The 24,728-nt window shown below is 36.2% G+C and overlaps 1 protein-coding gene across 16 annotated transcripts in view; it reads left to right on the top strand.

Moving 5' to 3' along the window:
- Positions 1-24,728, top strand: part of BAZ2B (bromodomain adjacent to zinc finger domain 2B) — a 383,461-nt gene that overhangs the window by 92,665 nt on the left and 266,068 nt on the right. For all 16 annotated transcript variants that reach the window (XM_058549063.1, XM_058549049.1, XM_058549051.1 and 13 more), the window contains exon 3: positions 81-442. The gene's annotated coding sequence lies outside the window, so the exon portion shown is untranslated. The remainder of the gene's footprint in view (positions 1-80; positions 443-24,728) is intronic.

The raw sequence follows: 24,728 nt of genomic DNA, 5'->3' as shown, positions 1-24,728 counted from the left end.
CCTTTAGGAGCTGATAGGTCATTTATTATTGGAACTGAAATGGTATAAACAATTCTCTCTCTTTTTCCCCTTGTTAACAGCAACTTTCATTGTTAGAGAGAGGAGAGAGAGAGAAGCCTTGTTGGTTGACGTCACTTGGTTCATGAAGCCTTCGCCTAGAAGTGAAGCTGCTGAACAAACCTTGAGAAGAATCATCTCCTGCTTCAATCTGCTGCTGGATAGGAACTAATCAGAGAGCGAGAGGCGGAAGACGGAGACGGAGGGAGGCAAGGGCTTTCCCGATCACAAATCTCACCTCCACTCCAACTCTCTCTATACTTTTCTTGCAAAAATAGTAATAGAAATAAGGAGGTGGTGGGGTTTCCAAAAACAAAAATCGTAACCTTCAACCATCTGGGGAAGGCAAAAATCCCATCCACCGCAACTCAGTTCGAAAGTAAAGGTGAGTTTAAAAATCCTCGGGTGTGAGGGGTGCGGGTGAAGATAAAAATCCAAATGTTATAAAGCCGGTCGAAACAGAAAAGGCGAGACTACGCTCCTGCGAGCGGGCAAGATTCCGGAGTTGCTTATCTCGAGGCGCTCGCCCTGCCCGCCCTGCTCGCCCTGCCGCGGCTGTTTACTCTCGCCGGTCGGTGTGTCTCTTTGTTGTGCTGGCTGGAAGGCTGGGGTGGTGGTCGGGGTCCCGAGTGGAGTTTGGGGAAGGAGGACGCGGAGATGCGCGGTCCTGGTGGGAGCTGGGGGGTGCGGTCTCAGGAGAATGTAAACTTTATTCCTAGCTGCTAGTGCGGGACTTCGGTCCAGCAGGGCCTGGGGCCGTGGTCCCCGGCGCGGGCGGACGCTGCCGCCGCGAGTCCGCCTCCTTTTGTGACGGCCGCCCTGCTCGGCCGCCCAGGCTTCGCGTCTCCTTCTTCCTCCCTTCGGCTTCCAGCGCTTAGGTCGCCGCCAACAGTTTTGCTTCATAAAAAACAACCTCTGGCACTGTTGCGATCGCCGTTTCTACCCGGGAATATCCGCTGCTGCCCCCCTCCCCGCCCGGGTAGTTTCAAGATAACCCCCCCACCCCCCCGTCCTCCTCCGGCTGCCCTTTTTTGCCTCCGCCCCCTCTTCCCTCTAGGACTGATTAGCTGCGCCTGCCACCCCCCACCCCCCAATTCAGGCCTCTTTTGCTCTCTCCCGGTGTAGTTTGGATCTCTCGAGTTTACAGAAAATGAACGGGGGGTGGGGGGTGAGGGTGCGTGGGAGTGGGGGCAGGTGGGACTGGGAAAAGATCTGGATACCTGGGAAGATCTATGTCTGTGCACAGAAGGTTAGAGGAGCATAGCTTTTTCTACAGTAATGTCTGTCTCCTAGCAGTTCTTCCCCGGGAACAACCGCCAGCTCTCAACTCTTCTTTGCTCTTTTAATCTTGTCGCTCCCCCTCCCCCCTTTCCCTTTCGCCGCTCCCTTCCCCTCAAAGTAGTTCCACGAACCCCAGAATTGGGACTTGGAAAAGGAAGGAAGTGTTTGGAGTCAGAGCTGGCCCTGCTGTTTGGGAGATTTTCTCTTCTTTTCTCTCCCTCTGTATTTATCTTTTGTGTGTTGCTTCCTTATAAAGAGAGAAGCAGCTGCAGTCCTTGGCCGAGTTGTTGAAATTTATCCCTTTGTGTATATTACAATATCCTCCATTTTTTTCCCCTGCCCTCTAAACAACAAGCGTTTCGCCATCTTGGGCAAATTTTATTCCCAAGTCTCTCTTTTTTATTTTTGAGGAAGGGAAAGAAGCCTTAGAAAGGTAAAAAGTGTGTTTGGATAAGACTCAAAGTTTAGGGAATGTTCAGGGGGCCCAGTGACATCATGTAAACTTTATCGAGAAATTTTCCTGAGAGTAAATTTTTCGCTTAATTTTTTGTGTTTTAAAGCACCGTGTAATTTACAGATTAATGATAAATTGTGCTGCTTATTTTTGTGTTCTGCTGTCAAAATGAACCCTCAGCGTCTCCACATTTTATGTTTTGGTAACAGGTGGAAAATTGTGTGCAAAAAATGGTATAAACTTTTATAGTGTCATTTGGTATTCACTTATCTTTTGTCTACGTGTTTTTTATTATTTAAAGGTTTCAGATGTTATTTTTAATTGGCATATTCCCTTTTTGATTTACTCCACTGTCTGCTGTGGCTTGTTATTTAATCAGTGTGGTTAATATTTACGTATACTTATCTTAGATTACATAGGTCCCCCTTTGTAATTAAATGTTCTATTTTTTACCTATTTCTTTAAATTTTGAGAAGATATAATTATTGAAAATTCCTGGAGATACTGGATACTTTCAAAATTTAGTAGCAGATATTAAGTCAAATGATTGGCAAAAATGTAGTTAGTATTTAAAAGGCAGAATTGATTTTAAAATATATTTTATAACCTCTAGCTGTAAGCTCTTTGTCAGCCATTATGAAAAGATAAACAATAAAAACTAGTGGTGTTGTAATTTGCTTGTCTAAAATAGTTTTTCACTTCACAAAAGTTCAGTTGGTCACATGACCAAACTTAATGATACACTGACTAGTATATAAATAAGAGGCACTGTAAATTGACTGGGAAAGTGGAATTCTGTTTCCTGTAGTAATTTTCAGTCAGCATATTTACCTCTCTTCTAACAAGGACATAAAACTGTCTGTATTTAATTTGCATTCTCTTTGTCTTCTGGGTTGGGAAGAGACACTCACTACTGTTAACTCAAAAAAAACTAATAGAAACAATTCTGAATACACTGAAAAGGTTTGTGTAACATAAAAACTTAGGTTGTTATGTGATATGTTTTTATCTCTGTAGCAGTCTTCTTGGGTGTTATCTGCTATGCTATTTAGGTTTTGCTTTATGTAAACACTATATAGAAAGCTTGACTGAATTGAATGTCTGCCATTTATGTGAATTGTAGGTAGGTGAAAAATGTTTAAATAGTTAAAGCACATAGAACAGATGGTTCTAAATTATACATGCAACAAAGGACTAGAAGATTTGGCATATTATAAATGGCAAGCAACAGAGGATAAGCAGTTTAAGAGAATGGTAAAGTACATGTGATGTCTCACACCTATTGTAAACACTGTACATATTGTTACTGTACTGCATAATCAATAATGTAGACAACATTGAGGCCCTTGTAAGTTTCAGATAGAAAAAAGATTTTACAAATGTTTGAAATGATGAGTGAATGTAAAATTATTTTAAGCCTATGATGACCAATAAGAGTCTTTTTTTTTTTTTTAGGATTTTTAGGAAATCAAAATGTATGCTTTAAAAATAGGATATTATTTATGAGAACTTAAAATTGTTGTATTCATATACTGGTTTGGAGAGAAGTAGGAGTAGGTACATATTTTAAAATCCAGAGAATAGTATCTTTACTGTTCTCATGTGTTAAACTAGTACTGATCTGTAGCAGCATTACTTTTTCAAACACTACTAAAAATATTTTTAGACTATTCAGTTTTGGAAATGCATTTATTAGAATACTGTTGGCATAGTTTACTACATACTTATTAAATGAAGGAAGGGTATATTTTAGCGTTAATTTTTGAGTTTTGTACACAATGTTACAATATGGTTTTCCTTGGTGAATATAGTTTACTCTCTTTTAAAAATGTAAAGAGTTTATGTAGTTTTAACCTTTCTAGAAGAATCTGAATAATTATATTTAGCGTTTTCAAAAGATTGGGAATAACTTAAAGTATTCAACTTGGCAGAAATTTGTTTTTATTTTTATAAACCATTTATTTAAAATGCATTATAACACTGTAATGGAAACCTTGGAATTTTAATTCTGTTGCCCTTTCTCCCATTTCTTTGTTTGCATGTTTATTATAGAACTGCAGTGTAAAGGAGCAGATGTTTTGCCAAACATCCTGATGTGTTGCTTTTTCTTATGGGAGTGCATAACTGTTCCTTCTGATGCATCAACTTGACAGCTGGTTGATTTCATGGAGCTGCTAAGAAGCCATTAGTGGTGTCATTGAATTGAAACAGAACAGTCACTCCCAGCTTGAACTGCAATTGTTAATGTCTTTGTTGCTACTTTTGTGTTACTATACAAGATGTAGGATATCACAGTTGCGTGCAAGTTCATGTTTTCTGTCTTATCTCCTTGAATTAGGAGAGTATGTGTTAGAACTTGATTACTTTTAGGGTTAAAGATTTCTTAAAGAGATTTTAAGTTGTAGTTTCTGAGTTTTTGACCTAGTCCTACCAAAAGTACCGAAGGAAGAAATGATTTAACACAAACAAAGTAATGTAGTGGTTCTGACCCCTAGATGAAATTATATCATCAAGGTTTAATGGTTTTTAATATGTATACTTGATATCCTGAAGGATTAATTAAATTACCTAGCTAGGTATTTTAAGAGGTTTCTGATTATATGAAATTAAATATTTCTTACCTTGGGGCTTAAAAATATTGTGCTTTATTTAATAAATGTTGACTCATTTGATTAAATATTTCTTTAAATTTTTGTTGCAGAAGATAATCAGAAGAGAAAAGAATTATTGAGGAAATGGGCGGTTTTGTGTTTAATTTTTTTAATAAAGAGGTGAAGATATTATTAATTGATTAGTAGTCATTTAATGATTTTAAAAATTGAAATTATATTTTTATTGTACTAATAACTTTTATTGATAGTTCCTACTATCAAACTGTAGTACTAAAGTGGTGTCAGATCATTCCATTGGTGCCTAAGTGCTTTGTATTTAATTTGCTTTTTTTTTTTTTTTTTTGGTGGGAGAGGAGATAGGAAGGAGGAAAGAGGAAGAATAAAGAGTGATAATCCCAACAGAGAAAAACACATTGAAAAAAACTTGTGTAAAAAACTTTAGGATAAGTTTAAGGGTATAATGTAGCTTATCACCATGTTAAGAGATCTTTTCCAGTCCCAATATTTATTGATTTTTAATTTTTAAATCTTTAAGTACATTAAGCATTTAAACAATTTTTCAGAGCATAAAATTTATAATATTTAAAATAGTTTGCCTTTAAAAAAATACTCAAAATGTGAAGTTGATGATTAGAATATATAATTTGCTGAGTTAAATCCCACAAAAAGGACTTCTTATACAACATAAACAAATTTTAAACACTTATAATACACTGCTGAGTGATTTCAGAATAATGATTTCCTAAGTTATAAGTTTACAGAGATGCTTTCTTTTTAAGTAGATCACACATTATTACTGAGACTAAAGCTAAGATTTATATCCAGGTAATATCCTTTCTCAACCCTTTTTATAAAATAGCCATACAGTTCCTTAAAAAGAAAGTCATTCTTGGGGCCGGCCCGGTGGCGCAAGCGGTTAAGTGCGCGCGCTCCGCTGCGGCGGCCCGGGGTTCACTGGTTTGGATCCCGGGCGCGCACCGATGCACTGCTTGGTAAGCCATGCTGTGGCGGCGTCCCATATAAAGTGGAGGAAGATGGGCACCGATGTTAGCCCAGGGCCGTCTTTCTCAGCAAAAAGAGGAGGATTGGCGGATGTTAGCTCAGGGCTGATCTCCTCACCAAAAAAAAAAAAAAAAAAAAAAAAAAAAAAAAAGAAAGTCATTCTTTTACCTTAGCCTATGATTCAATTTTTAAGAAATATATTTACTCGTAACATATTTGTGTCAAGGCAGATACTCCTATAAACTAAATTATGGTAAATTGAGTTGTATATCAAATGTAAACAGTTTTTTTCTTAAAAGAGTCTCAATGCTTTGCTCATTTTTAGAGATAATATAGTCTTAATTGTAGTGCAAATAAGCATCCCATAATTTAAGTAAAAATCATTCCACCTTGGGTTTCTTAAAGGAAGGCGATTCAAAACAGAAGAGGCATAAAAAGTTTAAACTTTCATTCATAAGGTTTTCTGTTGACCATATTAATTTTGAAATTATGGGCAATAAATATAATTTAATTAATTTATAATTACATATGGAGTTATAAAATATTGGCAACATCTTTGCTGAAAGAAAAATAAAATGAATTCACATTACTTTTAAATCTATTTTAGATGCTGTGTGATTTGTGGTAAGTCGTAATGCAGTTTGAGATGTAAAATATTTAGTAGTTCTGATATTTGTAAGTAAAACATTGAATTTTTTAAATGAATAGGCTTTAATAAGAATATAAAGTGAAAATAGTTTTTATCTCACATATTTAAAAATTTTCTGTATAAGATAGGATGTTTTCAATTTGTTTTTAAAGATAAAATTAATACTTTTGAAAGAGTTGTTTTTATAATTTAAAATTTGGCTTGTACTTTGGTTTTTTAGTGCCTTTCATTCAAATAAAAAGTGTTAGAATAATAATGACTGTAATATATAGATAAGAATCTTTACTAATTTTGTGGGTGCATGTGTATGTAAGGAAAGAGGAGCATTTGGTTTGAAGATAATTATTGCATTGGTACTTCAGCTATGTGTAGACATAATTGTGTGTTTTTCCTGTTTTTTCCTCTTAACACTTTTCCACAAGCATGCACTCATTAATCAAAGACGGTGCACTCCTGCTGAGGGCAGAGAGGTTCATCAAATTGGCAGTCAGTTTGGTGTAAAGAACAGTGTACTGAAGCTCTTAACTCGCTGGGACATAAATAAATCTAAGGTCTTTGTATGCAAACCCTGGAGGTTAATACTGTATAATTCAATGTCCTGTCTTTGTTTTTATGATTGATGTTTTTAAATGTTTCAGGCTTGATGCAAGTCTTCTAGTAGGTCAGGTCTGACAATCTGATTGGCTGAAGTAAGAAAGCATTAGGTTGTCAGAAGGACTTTGAGTATGCTGCAGAGATTTTGATTTTTTTTTCCTACGAGATCATTGTCATATTGCCTGAGCTGTTATAGAATGTACCGATGATTGACATCCCTCGCTGTGATAATGGACCCAGTGCATGAAATGCCAATAGTTTGGTCCTATTTGTTCAGAAGCTTACTGCTATTTGTATCCTTAACAGAGCTAACATGTAGAACAAGCAAAACTACTGGGATTTCTCTGTAGAAATAGTGCTGGGATTTGGCTTTAACATGAATTGGTTGCATATTCATAATTTAAGAACAGCTGGTTACAGCAAGCACATAGTCATTTGCAAGCTATTATAAAACATTCCACTCACACATGGAGCCTGTGCTTGGTGGATTTTTTTTTTTTTTATTGATCTACCTGCATTTAAAATCTGGTCACTGGCTGCTACAGAGGCTCTTCGTTTTAGCTGTGTTTGCAACATGGAACAGCTTCAATTTTAAATATTTAATTTAAACTAAATGCTGAATAAAATGAAGAAGCTTTGAAGGAACAAAGTGTAAAAGGTCAATAATGTATTGCCTATCATATATCTCATCTTGGCCCACAACAAATGAGCCTAAATTATGTAACCATTATAATTTTGGGAAAATATATTTTATGATTTTGTTCATGGATAAATAACTGAATTATCTTTGATTTGAAAATACTGTTAATTATATTTTGCTAGTTATGTATAGTTTTAAGAAACAGCATAAGCAATAGGTTGTGATTAATTAGCCTGTAAAATAGTTTCATCTGATAGAAAAGTGACAGTACTTTTAGCTTGTGAGTAGTGTAAGACAAGGTAGAAAGGAAAATCAATAAGATATTATAATTGGATTAGAATAACGCTAATCCTAAAACTATAAAGCTACTCTGATTTTTTAGAAGGAATCTAATGAGGAGTCTCTTCTGGTTTTGGGGTCACTTCTGGCATATTAAGCACAGTGGTGCTCTTACAGTATTTAACTGATATGTGTAGGCTAGTCCAGCTATTAATAGTTTCCTGCATGTTGTGCTGCATAGTAGTGACTGAAAGGAGAGGAGAAAACCTCTATATCCCAAGCTTTCATTGAGAAGAGTGGAAGGAGAAAATGTTAAATGTGATTTCAGATATCCCTGTGGGAATCGCAGGGAGCTCTGCCTTGATTTGTGTATGCTAAAATAAGTGGATACCTGAGTGATTTACAATGATGGTGATTATACTGAGCTTTCCACACAACATAGTGTTAGGTTCACATGTGCATGCATGTGTTTGTCCCCACAGTAGATGATGAAATAGCTTTCAGCACTTCAAGGTTGAGTAACAGTCCTAAGAGTGCATTTTACTCTTTCTTGGCTTCACAAATGGCTGGATATGTTGGTAATATAACAGAATATATGGCCAAATTTAATCTAGCTGATAGTAGGCTGTACTTTTTTCTAAATAATAAATTCAAAGGTTATTAAAGGACAATGTGTTACATTTTAGTTTTGAGTTGCATAGGATAACTTTATATATACAGTTAACTTGCCATTATTTGAGGTTACATCAGTCATTTTGTGAATAATTCTGTGCCCTTTTTTTTCTCTCCTTTTTGACCATTGTCCTTTCAGTTACTTCCCTGCTCTTTAGCGTCTTCTCACAGAATAAGCTGAGGAAATAAAGGAAGTAAAATTCAGATAAATCTAACTTCTCTTCTTCCCTTGTTTCTTGATAGATCAGGTGGAGGGAAGTCCTTAGATTTTCACCAAAATGAAGATTTGGGATTTTATTTGTCTACCTTTTCTGGTTCTCATTATAACAGATAATTATATTTAGATAAAAAGAAAAATGAGATAATGGACTCAATTTTTAAAATGTTAGTAAACCAACAAAACAGTAGAAAATTTAGCCATTCCTTGAAAAATGAATTGACTCAATAATGACAACCACAGGAGAATCACAGGTATTTGATACACTTTTCTTGTTCTAGTGCTAATAATAAGAGGGAAAGGGGGCAGCTACCTTCACTCATTAAGTTTATATTGAATGCTATCTTCAAGCATATTTTTGGAGAGCTGTGGATAAGAGTTTGTGAAAGCTCAGAATAGGCAAGAGATGACTTCTGGTTGGAATCGTTAGAAAAGGCTCTTTGGTTTAGTTAGCATTGAAGTAGACCAAGCAGAAGGAGTAAACTGAATATTTGGAAATCAGGAAGAAAGGATCCAACAAAAGGAGGACAGCATGAGCCCCATATAGAACAAATAAAGCTATTGGGCATCTGGAGTGGTTCTGCAACCTTTTTGAGGTCACCGCAACCCACACCTCTTCTCCCAGAAGGAAAAGAAAATGTTACAGGATCCTTCTTTTCCTCCACTACTTTTGAAATTGACTGCTTGGCTTTCTCTGGAGAAGGTGGGTTAATCAGTTTCAAATCATCCGTTTGAATGATAGGCTTTTTGTTTGTGGAGGCCAGGTTAAAACTGACAAAACTGCTCTTTCTTTTTTTTTTTTTTTTGTGAGATCAGCCCTGTGCTAACATCCACCCATCATCCTCTTTTTTTTTTTTCCCTTGCATAGGAAGACTGGCCCTGGGCTAACATCCGTGCCCATCTTCCTCCACTTTATATGGGATGCCGCCACAGCATGGCCTGCCAAGCAGTGCCTCGGTGCGCACCCGGGATCCAAACCGCTGAACCCCGGGCCACCGCAGCGGAGCACGCACACTTAACCGCTTGCGCCACCTGGCCGGCTCCATACAAAACTGCTCTTTCTGGTCAGAGTTATTCAAATATTGTGTTTCGTGTGACATTACCCAGAACCACTCCCCTCTCCTTCGTTCTTTTCCTATGCTTTTATAAGTAGTTTTTCTTAAAACCTAATGCATGATCATACCTGCTAAGAACATTGAGCAGAGAGGACATCACCTCTGTTTCCCTTTTCTTGATTTGGTGGTGAAGAACTAGCTTTCCAAGGGGATTTGATGACTCTGACTCAAAAAACACTTTTATTCCTTTTAGTTCCTTTCGATGAATGAAGAAGACAGACAGACTGAGTGGACTGCTGATAATAGGAATATCCATAAGGACAAAAAGGAACAAAATTCATGTCCCCTACTTTTAATTGCATCAGTACTGAATTTCACTAATAATAGAAATCCCATTAAAAATAGAGTATGAAAAGGAAAGATTCAAAACAATTCAAACACAAATGTATAGGAAGGTCTTAATTTTCAGTGGTTCGACTTTTCCTAACTTCATTATTGCTGCACTAAAATAATGAAATTTATTTCATTTTCCTTGTTTGCAATATTGTGATGAACATTTACTTGCAAGCGACGTGTCAAAAGAAAACCTTAAAACTTTTACGTAATCATTTATCTTATACAATGATGAGTTTTGAGGTAAATGAAAGATGGAAATAGAAAGCTAGCTAGTGTTTCAGTTTAGAGATGAGGCACACTTGTTATCTTTTCTGGTTTCTATGATGACATGGTTATTGAAACATACTTCTGCACTTCCTTGGGAAAAGGATTATTGTTAACATAAACCATTATGGTGACATAAGAAGCAGCAAAGCCCATCGTGAACGTCTGAAGAAATCAAGGAGCAGCCTGTAAGTCACAGGATGATGTTTTTCTCCATTTATGGGTTGTTACTATAGCATACTGAAAGAAATAGGGTCTGCAAGGCAACAGTGACTGACAGAGGTTGTGGGTCAAATCTCTATTTTAAAAGAGCGGTTACTGCAGAGCTAAAGGAAGTGTTAGGGAGTGGGCAGTAACAAGAACAAAAAGGAGACAAATAGTTTTAAAGAAGGCTTTTAGAATGGGGTTAAGAGGAGTGGACCATTGTTATGTAATTGAGTCCTCTTGGAAAGTATCAAGATTTTCTCCATCGTAGTCTAAGTATCTTAGCATTAAATTCTTGTGCATTGCTGTTAATATTTTCAGCAGCTTGTTGAGAAAATAACTCTTATCTATATTCATACTTTGGGGATTTGAAGTAGGAAATCAAAGGGTTAGGGAAGGGCTGTGTAAACAGTAAATAGTTGGTCCAGGAAGAGAACATGAGATAACTCTGGCCAGTTAGGTAAAAGCTCTCTTTCCCCTTCCCTCTCCAGAAAGTCTTCATAGGTGTACTTGCCAAAACCCATAAAAGAGAAGATTTGGTTTAAAGAATGTGTAAATGCTTTTGTACTATGTGTGAAATGGGAAGGTAGGAAAGAGGCATGCTCAGGGAAAGAAAAAAAAGCTAAATAGAATGTAGAATGTGACCAGAATTTCCCTGTTTTTGTTTTTGTTGTTTGTTTTTTAATGAAGTGTTCTATGACATAGCACCTTGAATTTGACCTTTTTCATTTTAATGTGAGACTTCTTTTATGAAATAGATCATTTTTTGCAATTTTTTGCAAATATTTTATTCTTAGTAGGTAGCTTTTGATGTTGCAGCTGAAGTCCAGAGGTGCCAACTAAGTTAATTACATGTACCTGGGTAAAAATGCATGTTTGTTTTGTATTTGTAATCTCGGTATTTCACAAGTGAGCTAAAAATAATCCTGTAGTTACCCATGGAAACAAATAAAAATCACTGATTAGTTTCTCATGTTTGGTACTATTGTGATGTGCTAATAGCCCCATATTAGGCAGTAGTGATTAGTTGAATAAATTGATCATTAAATTGAGAACAAGAATCAGGTCAGCGTCTATTTCTTAATAACTAGAAACAATTCAAGGTGCCCAGAAATAAAATGCATGGCTCATAATATGCTCAAGTAGTTAATAATTTACTTAGAGAGAAATGATGTGCATAGAATGAAGTCTCATATTCTGTGATTTTAACTTATGGAAATCCAGTTATTTATGTTAGGAAAACAATTGGGGGTGGGAAAGGAAAAACAATTTCAATAGCCATCATTCGCCCGGTAAACTTACGCTCTAGGCAGGATACAGGAGTCAGGTGCTCTCTGTTCCTGGGTAGTTCTCACAGTGTGAGTGTCTTATACTAATTGTGGCTCTTATGTCTTAATATAAATATTTTCTGTCTATCATAGCTCCTAAATGCAGGCCAGCTATGGTATCTGGAGCTCAACTACATAAATGACATCTGTTTTAATACTGGCCGTGAAACTGGCTGTGTTGGACTTACTGAGAGACAGTATATCCGTCTCCAGTGTGATCCATGTTAAAGATAATATTTACCGTATTTTAATACAGGCTACTTACTAGAACCTACCCACACTTCCCCCATCTCCCAATAAAATGAATCTCTACTGTGTATGAAAGTAGCGTAGTTCAGGATAGTTTACGTGCTTACGTATTGCTATTGATATCCCCAAGTGTAAAAAAAAAAATGGTTTGGAATAAAAAGGGTTCAAGGAGATGGTAAAACTTTTACTGGGCTTTGAAGGAAGTAGTAGATATATTAGCTTAGAACAGCAACCTGAACAAAGGAGAGGATGGAGGAAACCTAGCTAACTACAATTTGTTTGAAAAGAGTAGGAGATACATTTACAAAAGGGAATTTGGGTTAGCTGATAGATTTTTAAGCAGAGGTGTGACATGATTAAAAAGTTGTTTTAGAAAGATAGATTTGGAAGCAATCTGTTAAATGTTTAGAAAAAAAGAGGCTATTAAAAGAAAGACTAGTGATTTATTGCAGAAATTCCAGTGTCAGTGGGTAATGACTAGACTAATAGCAATGTGAATGGGCAGAAGGATAAATATGAGATACATAATAATTTAAAGGAATGGGGTTGAGCTAGTTTGGGGAGGTAGGAGATTGTACTACTTTACATTCAAATCTGTTTCATGTGACTGTAACAATCATTTGATGTAGTTGAATACATTCCCTCCTTTTCAGATGATGAAAAGGAGAACTAGAGAGATTGGCTGTGGCTTACCACTTGCCAGTGATTAGATATTCTTTCTAATACATCACACAGTCTCCTGATGAGTTTAGCTTAAGACAAACTCCCAGTTTAGCTTAAGACAAACTTCTTTAAAAAGAAAGTCTTTTTAAAACTGTTTACGTACTTTCTTTCTGGTATATCACATTATATATAGATGAATAATCACATCCAGTTAGCATAATATTTTTCATTTGTGTTTGTGTTTATTGCTCCATATGTGTTTATATCACCGCCAAATATCAGTTTCTGAAAACCATTGGGGGATAGGAGGCAACATGTTCGAAACATATTAGACATGCCATACTCATTACAGATCCCTGAGTATAGACTTACGTGACTCCATAATTTTGCATATGATGTTCCCTGTATGCAATTCTTATTTCCTCTCTTTTTGCTTATTAAAATCTGCTTATTTTCTAATACCCTTCTGAAGAGTTACTTTTGTGAAAACTTTCCAACCCTCTACCCCCACAGGGTTGTCTGATTCTTCTCTTGTGCTCCGATAGAGTGCTAATGATGGAGTGCATGGTTGTGCATATAGATAGATTGATTGATGCCTTCCTTCCTACCTTTATAAATAGTGCTCCAATGAACATTTTTATGCATAATGCTTTCATTTGTTGTTGATTAACATTATTTCATAGGATAAATTCCCAGAAATGCAATTAGTGGGTCAAGGGCTAGGAACACTTTAAGGCTCTTAATAAATTTATTGTGAACTTGGCTTTTGAAAGGATTGTATGAGTTTATATCTCACTAGCAGTATGTTACTGTACCTGTTTTGCCACACTTTCATTAGGTTGGGTATATTGATCACTTTTAGCCCCTATGAATTCCGTTGCAAAAAATTATACCTTATTTAATCTGCATTTCTGTGACTAATTAGAGTGAGCGTTTTTCAGTATCTTAACCTGTTGTATTTCTCTTTTGTGAGTTGTCTTTGATATTTGCTTGTTACTGCACTGAGCTCTTAGTATATTTATTATCAGCTATTTATAAATTCTAAGTATTAATGATATTGTGCTTTTTTATATTTGCTATAATTATTTAGCTTTTTCATATTGTTTATAGAAATGTGAAATATTAACTTGTCAATTTTTTAGGTTTTTAAAATATTTTCTTTCCATTTTTTAGCTTAAAAAATGCCCTCCACCAGAGTTTTTATAGTCACTTCTCATATTTTAATTTTATTTTTTGACATATAATTCTTCTGCATTCTTTTTTTGCTAGTAAAACTGTCCTTTAATGCCCATGTTAAGGTTCAGCTTTCCATCAACACTTATCATCTATACCACATTTCACTGTATACTCTAAAATCTCTATATAAGGAATGTTCAACTAGATAACTAAAGGTTAAGTTTTTAAAGCGTTGTCAATTTTTGTTGTTGTTTTGTTTCTACCTCTTGTAATAGGACTCTGTAAAAAATATTAATTTTATTGGATAATACTGAGCATACTAAAACTAAATTTTCCTTAATAAGGTAGGGTTATCATCCTGGTAAATAATTCTGTTACTTATTAGATGCCTGAATTAAGACTATTTGAGAATAACTTGGATCTTTAAAAAATAAATTCTCATCTTATATTCATGCCATTTGCTTGTTAATGATAAAAGTAAATTGTATATGCAGTTCTACAACTTGCCAGTTATTCCTTCTTAAAGTAGATCATTGTCATTTGATTTTTCTTAATATTCATTTTGTTATTTTCTAACATTTTTTAAATTGAGGTATAAGTGACATATAACATTATATTAGTTTAGAAAAGTATTAAGATAAAATTTTCAAATGTCCAAAATTCTATTATTTGCATTTTTAGTTTATTTTATGTTGAAGTTTATTTAATGAAATGAAAGTGTTCATAGATGAAACAGCAAGCTAGTCTTATGAACCTACCCTCCAAAAAGTGAAAATGAGGGGAGTAGGCATGGAGTGAAATACTTTCATGATATCAAGTAAGAAAGAACCAAAAAACCCATTGTATTCAGCGACAAGGACATTGGTAACCTTGGCAATAAAAGTTTGTGGTTTGGACTACTGCTAAAGAAATGGAAACATGGAGTTTACAACAAAAGACCCCGAATAAGTAAAGGAATCCTGAGAAAAAAGAACAAAGCTGGAGGTATCACACTCCCTGATTTCAAAATATACTACAAAGCTATAGTAACCAAAACAGCATGGTACTGGCACAAAAATAGACACACAGATCAATGGAATAGATTCGAAAGCCCAGAAATAAACCCACACATCTATGGACAGCTAATCTTTGACAAAGGAGCCAAGAACGTACAATGGAGAAAAGAAAGTCTCTTCAACAAATGGTGTTGGGAAAACTGGACAGCCACACGCAAAAAAATGAAAGTAGACCCTTACCTTACACCGTACACAAAAATTAACTCCAAATGGATTAAAGACTTGAATGTAAGACCTGAAACTATGAAACTTCTAGAAGAAAACATAGGCAGTACGCTCTTCGACATCGGTCTTAGCAACATATTTTTAAGCACCATGTCTGACCAGGCAAGAGAAACAATAGAAAAAATAAACAAATGGGACTACATCAAACTAAAAAGCTTCTGCACAGCGAAGGAAACCATCAACAAAACGAAAAGACAACCTAACAATTGGGAGAAGATATTTGCAAACCATACATCTGATAAGGGCTTAATCTCCAAAATATACAAAGAACTGATGCATCTCAACAACAAAAAAACTAACAACCCAATTAAAAAATGGGCAAAAGACCTGAACAGACATTTCTCCAAAGAAGATATACAGATGGCCAACAGACACATGAAAAGATGTTCAAAATCATTAACTATTGGGGAAATGCAAATCAAAACTACAATGAGATATCACCTCACGCCCGTCAGAATGGCTATAATAAGACAGGAAACAACATGTGTTGGAGAGGATGTGGAGAGAAGGGAACTCTCATACACTGCTGGTGGGAGTGCAAACTGGTACAGCCACTATGGAAAACAGTATGGAGATTCCTCAAAAAATCAAGGATAGAACTACCATATAATCCAGCTATTCCACTGCTGGGTATTTATCCAAAGAACTTGAAAACACCAATGTGTAAAGATACATGCACCCCTGTGTTCATTGCAGCGTTATTCACAATAGCCAAGACTTGGAAGCAACCTAAGTGCCCATCAAGGGACGAATGGATAAAGAAGATGTGGTATATATACACAATGGAATACTACTCAGCCATAAGAAACAATGAAATCCAGCCATTTGTGACAACATGGATGGACATTGAGGATATTATGCAAAGTGAAATAAGTCAGAGGCAGAAGGTCAAATACCATATGATATCCTTCATTAAGTAGTAGAAGACAATAAACAAACACATAGAGGAAAAAAAAAAAAGAAAGAAACATGGAGTTTAGATATTTTTTTTTCCCCTAGGGGAAAGGAAAAGAAATTGAGAAGTTTCTAGGAAAGAAATGTGGACCTGAAGATGACTTTCTTAATGATGAGAATGAAGATAAAGTGGCAGAGGATATAATTCAGAATTTCTTTGAGAAATGACACGAAACAGGTTCTAGACCCATGTTAGACTGATTGACTAACCAAAAGAAGGGTTAGCTCTGTAATTAGAGGGAATGAGAAAATGTGGGTGTGCATAGCAGTGAGATTGGAACTTTGGTGGAAAGAAATTTCAGAGAGTTCAAGTTCCAAATATCAGACATTCTTCAACCAGAAATGCCTCTTTCTTGTTTTTTTTTTTTTTTTGGTGTGGAATATTAGCCCTCAGCTAACATCCATTGCCAATCCTCCTCCTTTTGCTGGGGAAGATTGGCCCTGGACTAACACTCGTGTCCATCTTCCTCTAGTTTATATGTGGGATGCCTGCCACAGCATGTCTTGATAAGCAGTGCATAGATCCGCGTCAGGGATCCAAACCTGTGAACCCTGGGCCACCGAAGCAGAGCACTCAAACTTAACCACTAAGCCACTGGGCTGGCCCCTCTTTGCTGTTTTTTAATAAAATAAAGTTTTAATTTGCAATCTTTTTTCTATGTAAGTATGTGTATGTATATTTTCTACAAAATAGCGATTATATATGTAGTTTTGCATTCTGCTTTTTTCACTTTATTAGTTCATTTTTGGATTATATCATGAGCATTTTCTCATGTCATTAAATATTTTAAAACAGCATATAATTTATTCAACTACCCAAGTTCAGGACGTTTAAGTTGTTTTTGATGAACATATATTATATAATGGTGTAGGGGAGAAAGAACTATTCCTCTACCCTCTAGGTTCTTCTGGCTGGTCTAAGAATTAAATTGACATGAGACAGAATAATAGGAGAAAAAACAAACAAAGTTTAATAACATGTATACATGAGAGAAACCCAGGAAAACAGAGTAACTCAAACAGACTAACTCACCAAAATGGATGAAAACTTCACCTGAAATACCATCTTCACATAAAGACAAAGGAGGATGTTGGTTGTAGTGGTTTGGGACTTCAAAAGGGAGAAAGGCAATTCACATGGAGATGGAAAAGCAAATGTTTGGTAAACAGATGCTTATCGTGCCTTGCAAAGACAATGATAGGCAGAGAGGACATTGATCAAATGGGCCTTGCTAGGTTCCTCCATGTCTGTCACACCTTGTTTATAGTATACTATAGTTATCTTGTGGTATTAGCTCCTGAATTCTCTTACTGTTTCTAATAATTTTTCAGTTGGTTCTCTATGCTTTTCCAGATATATAATCATCTTATGTAAATACAGATAATTTTGCTGCCTTGCTTCTAATATTTGTAACTTTATTCTTCTGTGTAAAGAATAAAAGAAAGTTGCTTAGTACCTGCAGAGCAACGTTAACATTGAGCATCTTTATATTTTTCCTGACTTTGGTAATGCTTCATCATTGTCTATGATATTGGCTTTTGGTTTGTTATATGTATTTTTTAAAATCATGTTCCGCAATCAGTCATCTATTTCTATTTTATTAAGACTTTTAAAATATTCAGAAGGAAAGTTGAATTTCATTTAAATGCATAGGCAACTTGGTATTTCTTGATGGCCTTCTCCATTTACCTTGTTTAAGTTTGTTTTTTGTTTTATAATTTGTACTAGAGGTTTAGATGTCTATGGTTTTTAATGTTTGGGGTAAGCAACAAGGTAAGCTGATCAACAGGATATATAGTTCAGATATCTTTTCTCTTAGAACTTTTTTTCTGAATCTCGTGAGATCTGTGCTGTGGATGCACCTGTGATCCTACATTTGAGGGTCAGCCTTTGATTTTAGCGGTTCCCTTGCTTCAGGGAGAGCCTGGCACACCTGCTGATGGGAGGTATGAGAGAATGACCACTCTGTAATACTGTGGATTATGAGTTTTGTATGGTGAGTCAGCACTTAACTTATGTCTGCTTAGTCATGTTTGATCATCACCTGCAAAGCTGGTTCTTTTTCAGCCCTAATGACAGGTTAAGGAGAATTAAAATGATGAGGCAAAAACGTAGCCTTTGATGTCTTTCTGCTATATGAACATGGATCCCAAGCTCTGTGATCCCCACTTCTCTTATAGGCCTTCCATGTCCCTAACTTCAATATGGGTTGGGACATTTCAGAATATTCTCACGTATTTCCTAAAATCTGTACCTTGTACTTTTGGGGAATTTGTGTATAGAATCAGAGTCTTGTTATAATATTGATATTTTCCTTGGCTTCTTTGATGATGGCATTTCCCTCACTAGTTTTGGTCCTTTTTGTTAGATTTTGGAGAGGCATTATGTGAATGGATGCTATCTTATTCAGATTTTTAATGCTCTTTTCATATATTCGAAGAATGCTCCTCAGAAGAAGTTGTATCATTTTATACTCCTACCCCTAGCCTTTGAGAATATTTGTTTTTTTTCATTGTATTCTTTATGGGAATAATTTCATTTTAATTTGTATATTCTGATATTTATTTATTTATTTATTTATTTTCCCCCCAAAGCCCCAGTAGATAGTTGTATGTCATAGCTGCATATCCTTCTAGTTGCTGTATGTGGGACGCGGCCTCAGCATGGCCGGAGAAGTGGTGCGTTGGTGCGCGCCCGGGATCCGAACCCCGGGCCGCCAGCAGCGGAGCGCGCACACCCAACCACTAAGCCACGGGGCCGGCCCTGTATATTCTTAATTGTTACAGATAATCATACGTTTCTAAGTTTATTGAAGAATTGTATTTGTGTTTCAGTTGTTTAGAAGGAATGATGTTGGTAAGATTTTTGGAGGGATGTGATCATAATAATCTTAAAGATTTTTTTTGATCCCCTCAAAAAAGGCTCATTATGAGGTATGGCTGATTATTTTCATAGGTGCAGTAAGAGTGTTAACCATATAGGCCTCCTTGAGTTTGCTTTTGTATATCTAGAGCCTATACGCTATGGTACAACTATAAGGCTACAAAATTAACTTTGACTGTAACTTCATAAGGAGTCCTAGCTGGGGCATTTAAAAGCCATTGTTGGGGGCCGGCCCCGTGGCTTATCGGTTAAGTGCGCGTGCTCCGCTGCTGGTGGCCCAGGTTGGGATCCCGGGCGCGCACAGATGTACCACTTGTCAGGCCATGCTGTGGCGGCGTCCCATATAAAGTGGAGGAAGATGGGCACGGATGTTAGACCAGGGCCAGTCTCCCTCAGCAAAAAAAGAGGAGGATAGGCATGGATATTAGCTCAGGGCTGATATTCCTCACAAAAAAATAAAGTAAAAGCCACTCTTATTTGCTTTCCTCAGTCTAGAACACTGCCAGATTTCACCTACAGTAGTACACTTAAATATCCCTCAAATTTCTTAAGGTTTCTGGCCTGTCAAGAAGTGACCTTCCTTATCACCTGTAAGGCTGAGCCCTTGTAAGCCAGGGACCAGCCTAGTTTTCCTAGAGAGGGCTGTGTAGGCATTGGATCCATAAGTGAAGTCAACCTTAGTTCCTTACAAGTAGCTTGTCATACCTGTTTAAATGAGCATTGCTCTCAAATAGACACTCCAAGTAAAACTCTGGTTGCTTAATAGGTTTGTCCAATTATATCCTGATAAAAAGGAAGACAGATTCGTATTGAATCTATGCAGATATCTCTGTTGCCATGGAAAGGAGTCTGAATAGTTTCTGAATTCTGAGGGTTAGTGAGAATCAGATAGTATTTTTAAATGTTTCATTTTGGTTTACAAAAGCAGAGTTTACTAAATTGTTGTGGTTATAGATAACCTAAGAAGAAAGAAAATGGAACATTAAGACAATATCAACAAAATTCCAATCAGATAAACTTTGTATTGTCAGTTCATTTAGTATTCAGGAATTTTTGTTGTTTCTCTAGAGCTTGGGTTAGCCGTCTCCTGTTATGCAGGTATCTGCTTCTAGACTAAAAAGTGTCCTGGAAATCTTGACTCAGTCCAAAGATGGCCTGAAAGTTGTTTGAGAGATGTCACCATAGAAGCCCATACCAATATTCTATTCTTTGAAGTGTTAATAGTTTGAAGTACCTGGTATAATCCTTTCCACAGGCTCTTAAACTCTTTTGTTGAGGACAGGAACTCTGGCCTATAGCTTGTGGCAGAGCTTTCAAAAAAACATCAGAGTAAAACAAAAGCTATCTGTGGAAAACAGAAACTTAATGGCTGTGTTAATTTGTTACTCTAATTTATAATATCAGGATGGAGGAGTATAAAATTCTCTATTACAGTAGAGTGCATAACTATTTCATAAAAGGTTTTTTTTTTTTTTGTGAAGATTGTCTGTGAGCTAACATCCTTGCCAATCTTCCTCTATTTTTTTTTTGTCTGTGGGACACTGGCATAGCATGGCTTGATGAGTGGTGTGTAGGTCTGCATCCAGGATCCAAACCTGCAAACTCTGGGCTGCCAAAGTGGAGTGCATGAACCTAACCACTAGGCCACCAGGCCTGCCCCTTCATAAAAGTTCCCCTGAGGATGAAAATATAATGGACAATGAGAGCATTGACGCATCTCCAGGGACTTCTCACAAAACTAAATTTCTAAAATAATTTGTATTAATAACATTTTACCTGTACAGACTTAACCTAGGAAAGGATAAGTGTCTTTCTTGATTTGACTTTTCCCATACAACTCTTAAAATAGTAACGTATCAAACCTAATTCTTTCTAGCAGCTCTTTTTTTATAAGGTGAAGTAACAAATCTTTTTGGGTTTTTTGAGGCACACTAGGAAATCTCAAAGATAGTTTTACTGTAAAATATTGTAAAATGTTTTATATTTTCTCTACTTAGGAAATGATTAGAAGAATGCAAAATCAAAAGTTGTTAGATTTAGGGCTTGATTAAAATAGAATCATGAGTGCCTGAGAAGCAATACTTGGTTGCCTATTTAATCAAAGTAACAATAAAAATAAACATAGAAGACAATACTTTTACTAATTCATAAGTGAGGAGGAACTTTTATTCTTTTTTTGTTTTTTTTGAGGAAGGTTAGCCCTGAGCTAACATCTGTTGCCAAACCTCCTCTTTTTGCTGAGGAAGATGGGCCCTGGGCTAGCATCCATGCCCATCCTCCTGTACTTTATATTGGATGCCACTACAGTGTGGCTCAACAAGTGGTGCGTCGGTCCGTGCCAGGGATCCAAACCCGTGAACCCTGGGCTGCTGAAGCAGAGCGTGTGAATTTAACCGCTATGCCACTGGGCCAGCCCCAGGAACTTTTATTCTTTGTCTCTTTTCTTTTCTTTAGATAATCAAGGACATAAAGCACATAAATTTATTCTGGTAGGACACAGCATTTCTGCTATTTAGGTGCATTACACAGAAGGTATAGAATAGTCTTTCATACTGAAGATGAAGGTATTAATCAGTAACCCAAGGAAGCAAGCCCATCGACATTGAATGAAATTTACTAAAATTTAAAACATTTCATAGCTTCTTTTCAGAATGACTATTATAAATCAAGACAAATAAAATTCATTTTCAAAGTTAGGTCCTTTTTTATCATCTTTAATCTTCTGGAACAAATGGACACTTGACTTGAAGTCAGTGGTTCTCTCTAAGGGGATCTGTGAGGTCAAAACTGTCTTTTTTTGTTGTTGTTGTTGTTGTGTGGAAGATCATCCCTGAGCTAACATCCAATGCCAATCCTCCCCTTTTTGCCGAGGAAGATTGGCCCTGGGCTAACATCCGTCCCCATCTTCCTCTGCTTTATATGGGGCACCATCACAGCATGGCCTGACAAATGTTGTGCTGGTGCGCGCCCAGGATCCGAACCCGGGAACCGTGGGCCACAGAAGCAGAGCGTTCGTACTTAACCACTGCGCCACTGGGCACGACCCAGATCAAAAGTATCTACGTAACAGTACTGAGATGTTATTTGTGTTAATATGCAATGCATTCATCATTACTGTCTTCAAATGCATCAATAAATAATTATTTAAAATAATTTCTCAGTTGTAATTTTCAATATGGTAAACATCAATAGCTATAATCCACATAAAGTAAAAGCTCTTTCGAGTCCTAAATAGGTTCTAAGAGTAGAAAGGAGTCAAGAGACCAAAAGACCTGAGAATCCCTCCTTTAGGACCAAACTCTTTTTTTTTTTAAAAAAATAAATGCAGGGGCCGGCCGAGTGGCGCAAGATGTTAAGTGCGTGCGCTCTGCTGCGGCAGCCCGGCATTCGCCGGTGCGGATGCCGGTTCGGATCCCGGGCATGCCCTGTCACACCGCTTGTCAAGCCATGCTGTGGCGGTGTCCCATATAAAGTGGAGGAAGATAGGCACGGCTGTTAGCCCAGGGCCAGTCTTCCTCAGCAAAAAAAAAAAGAAAAAAAGAGAAGGCTTGGCAGATGTTAGCTCAGGGCTGATCTTTCTCACATAAATAAATAAATAAATAATAAATATACTTATACCCACTTGCACTTCTCTGTCACTATTGCTCCTAGTTTAGTCTCAACTACTCATATTTATTGTAACTTTTAGCCAAACTAATTTCTGTTTCACAGGGAAAAGTTAGGGGTGGATAATTGAGAACTATCTGCCATACAACAGCATTTTAGCAGACTGGCAGAGCACACATAATACAACTTTTTACAGCCGCACATATCCCTTTTACACCTTAAAGTGGCAAAAATAAACACTTTCATTAACATGACCCAGAACTATATCTTGTCAATATTAAAATAAGAAGCAAAAATATATAAGCTTAAAACTATGCTTAGTAATCAATATTTCAGTACTTTATCTTACTTGGAAATTATCTAGGTATCTAATAATCATCATTTAATTAACTTAATATCAGTCCAAGGTTTTAGGTTACCTAAAGATCTTGAACCTTATCTTCAAGCACTCGTGCTACAAAGAACATAGTTACTGTTGAAGTAAAAATTTGCCAGAATAATGATTCAATTTTGTTGAACAGAGGAATTTATAGTTTTCATAATTGTAAACATTGTATGAGATTAATGTTAGCTTGTTGATTAAAGCCACAAATTTTTCTATTCAAATTTATTAAATTAGTCTAATTTACCAAAGATTTGCCTTAATTATGCAACTTTGGGTTCTTGAAAGGTGCTGACTTCGTTTTTGTAAGTATTTTTTTTCTAATGCACATTTAAAATATTACAAGTACAATGTCTTTATTCTCTGGGAATTTTAGTTTAAAGACAGTGAAAGTCTTGGAAATAGATAGTGGTGATGGTTGCACGACATTGTGAATATACTTAATACCACTGAAATGTACATTTAAAAATAGTTAAAATGATAAATGTTATATATATATGTTACCACACAAAAAAAAAGACAGTGAAAGGTACAGATAACTTGGTAAGATGTCTTAGATAGGACATCAGTAATCTTTTTTTGGCTGTGTTAAAGTCTTCCACAGTTTTTCTTAGGAACATTCATTTAAAAGAGTAACATTTGGATGCATAGAACTAAATAGGAGTACATTTCCGATTTTCTGTAGATACAGATAAGATGCAAAATTTGGCCCAAGTTTACGTTTGGTGTGGAAAATAGTGGTATATAGGGTCAAAACGTAGATTTTGGACATACTCTTTGTTTTCTGATGTTTACAAATTTTGGACATAGTCTTTGTTTTCTGATGTTTACAATTTAGCATATCATATATTTTATAAATGAACATTTATTTTCTCTTTGTTATTTCAGTTGTCACATGGAGATGGGGTTTTAAATTTTTCTATTTCCTTTAGCAGTAGAGCAAGCCCATTTGGTATGAGTTTTGGCCAAACTGCATTGCATCTTAATGTCTTACTTTGTCATTTACTTATTAAGTATTTGCTCTAGACAAGGAACTTGTAGAGTTGAGGTGAGAGGAAATAAAAAGCTCAGTAAGATACTTTATTGATTATATTATCTAATTCTGTTTAGCAAAAAACTATTAAAACAAAAAATATTATTTCTGTTTCTGTGATGGGAACCTGGGGTTGACTTGAGTGGTTTTAGCTCAGGGTCTCTCATGAGGTGGCTATCAAGCTTCCAGTTGGGACAGCAGTCATCTCAATGCTCAATTGGGGCTGTAGGATCTGCTGCCAAGTTCACATGGTTATTGGTAGGCATCAGTTCCTTGTTGGCTGTTGGCAGGAGGCCTCAGTTCTTTGTCTCATGGTCATTTCTTTAGTGCTGCTTCTGACATGGCAGCTTGCTTCCCCCGGAGTGAGTGATGAGAGAGAGAGGGAGAGAGAGGCAGAGACATAGACTCTTTGGAGTGACAGTGATGTGGGAGAGGAAGAAGAAAATTTTGAACATAAAGCAACTTGGAAAAGAATAAACAGTTTAAAGGATCTAATAAAGTCATGATTTTGGATATTCACAAACTTAAGATGACCCCAGAAATACTTAGAAAATCTACTGAAGAAATTTCCACTCCGACACGTTAATGTATTTCATTGGTATAAGATGTAAATATATGTGAAAAGTTCATATCAGTATTAAGAGAAGGTTTATTTTCATTCTTAAAGGTAGGTGCTTTGCTTGAATTAAAAGGTCATATTAGAATCAGCTCTTTCAAAGAAAATCAAAGTCTAAAATGAAGTCCCAATTAGGATCACAAAATATGCTATAGTATTTAAAAGACTTAATTCTAGTACT

This window comes from Diceros bicornis, chromosome 10 (genome assembly GCF_020826845.1).
Source record: "Diceros bicornis minor isolate mBicDic1 chromosome 10, mDicBic1.mat.cur, whole genome shotgun sequence".
NCBI classification, from domain to species: domain Eukaryota; kingdom Metazoa; phylum Chordata; class Mammalia; order Perissodactyla; family Rhinocerotidae; genus Diceros; species Diceros bicornis.
The sequence above is the reverse complement of the archived record's forward strand: the minus strand, read 5'-3'. Positions and strand labels throughout refer to the sequence as shown.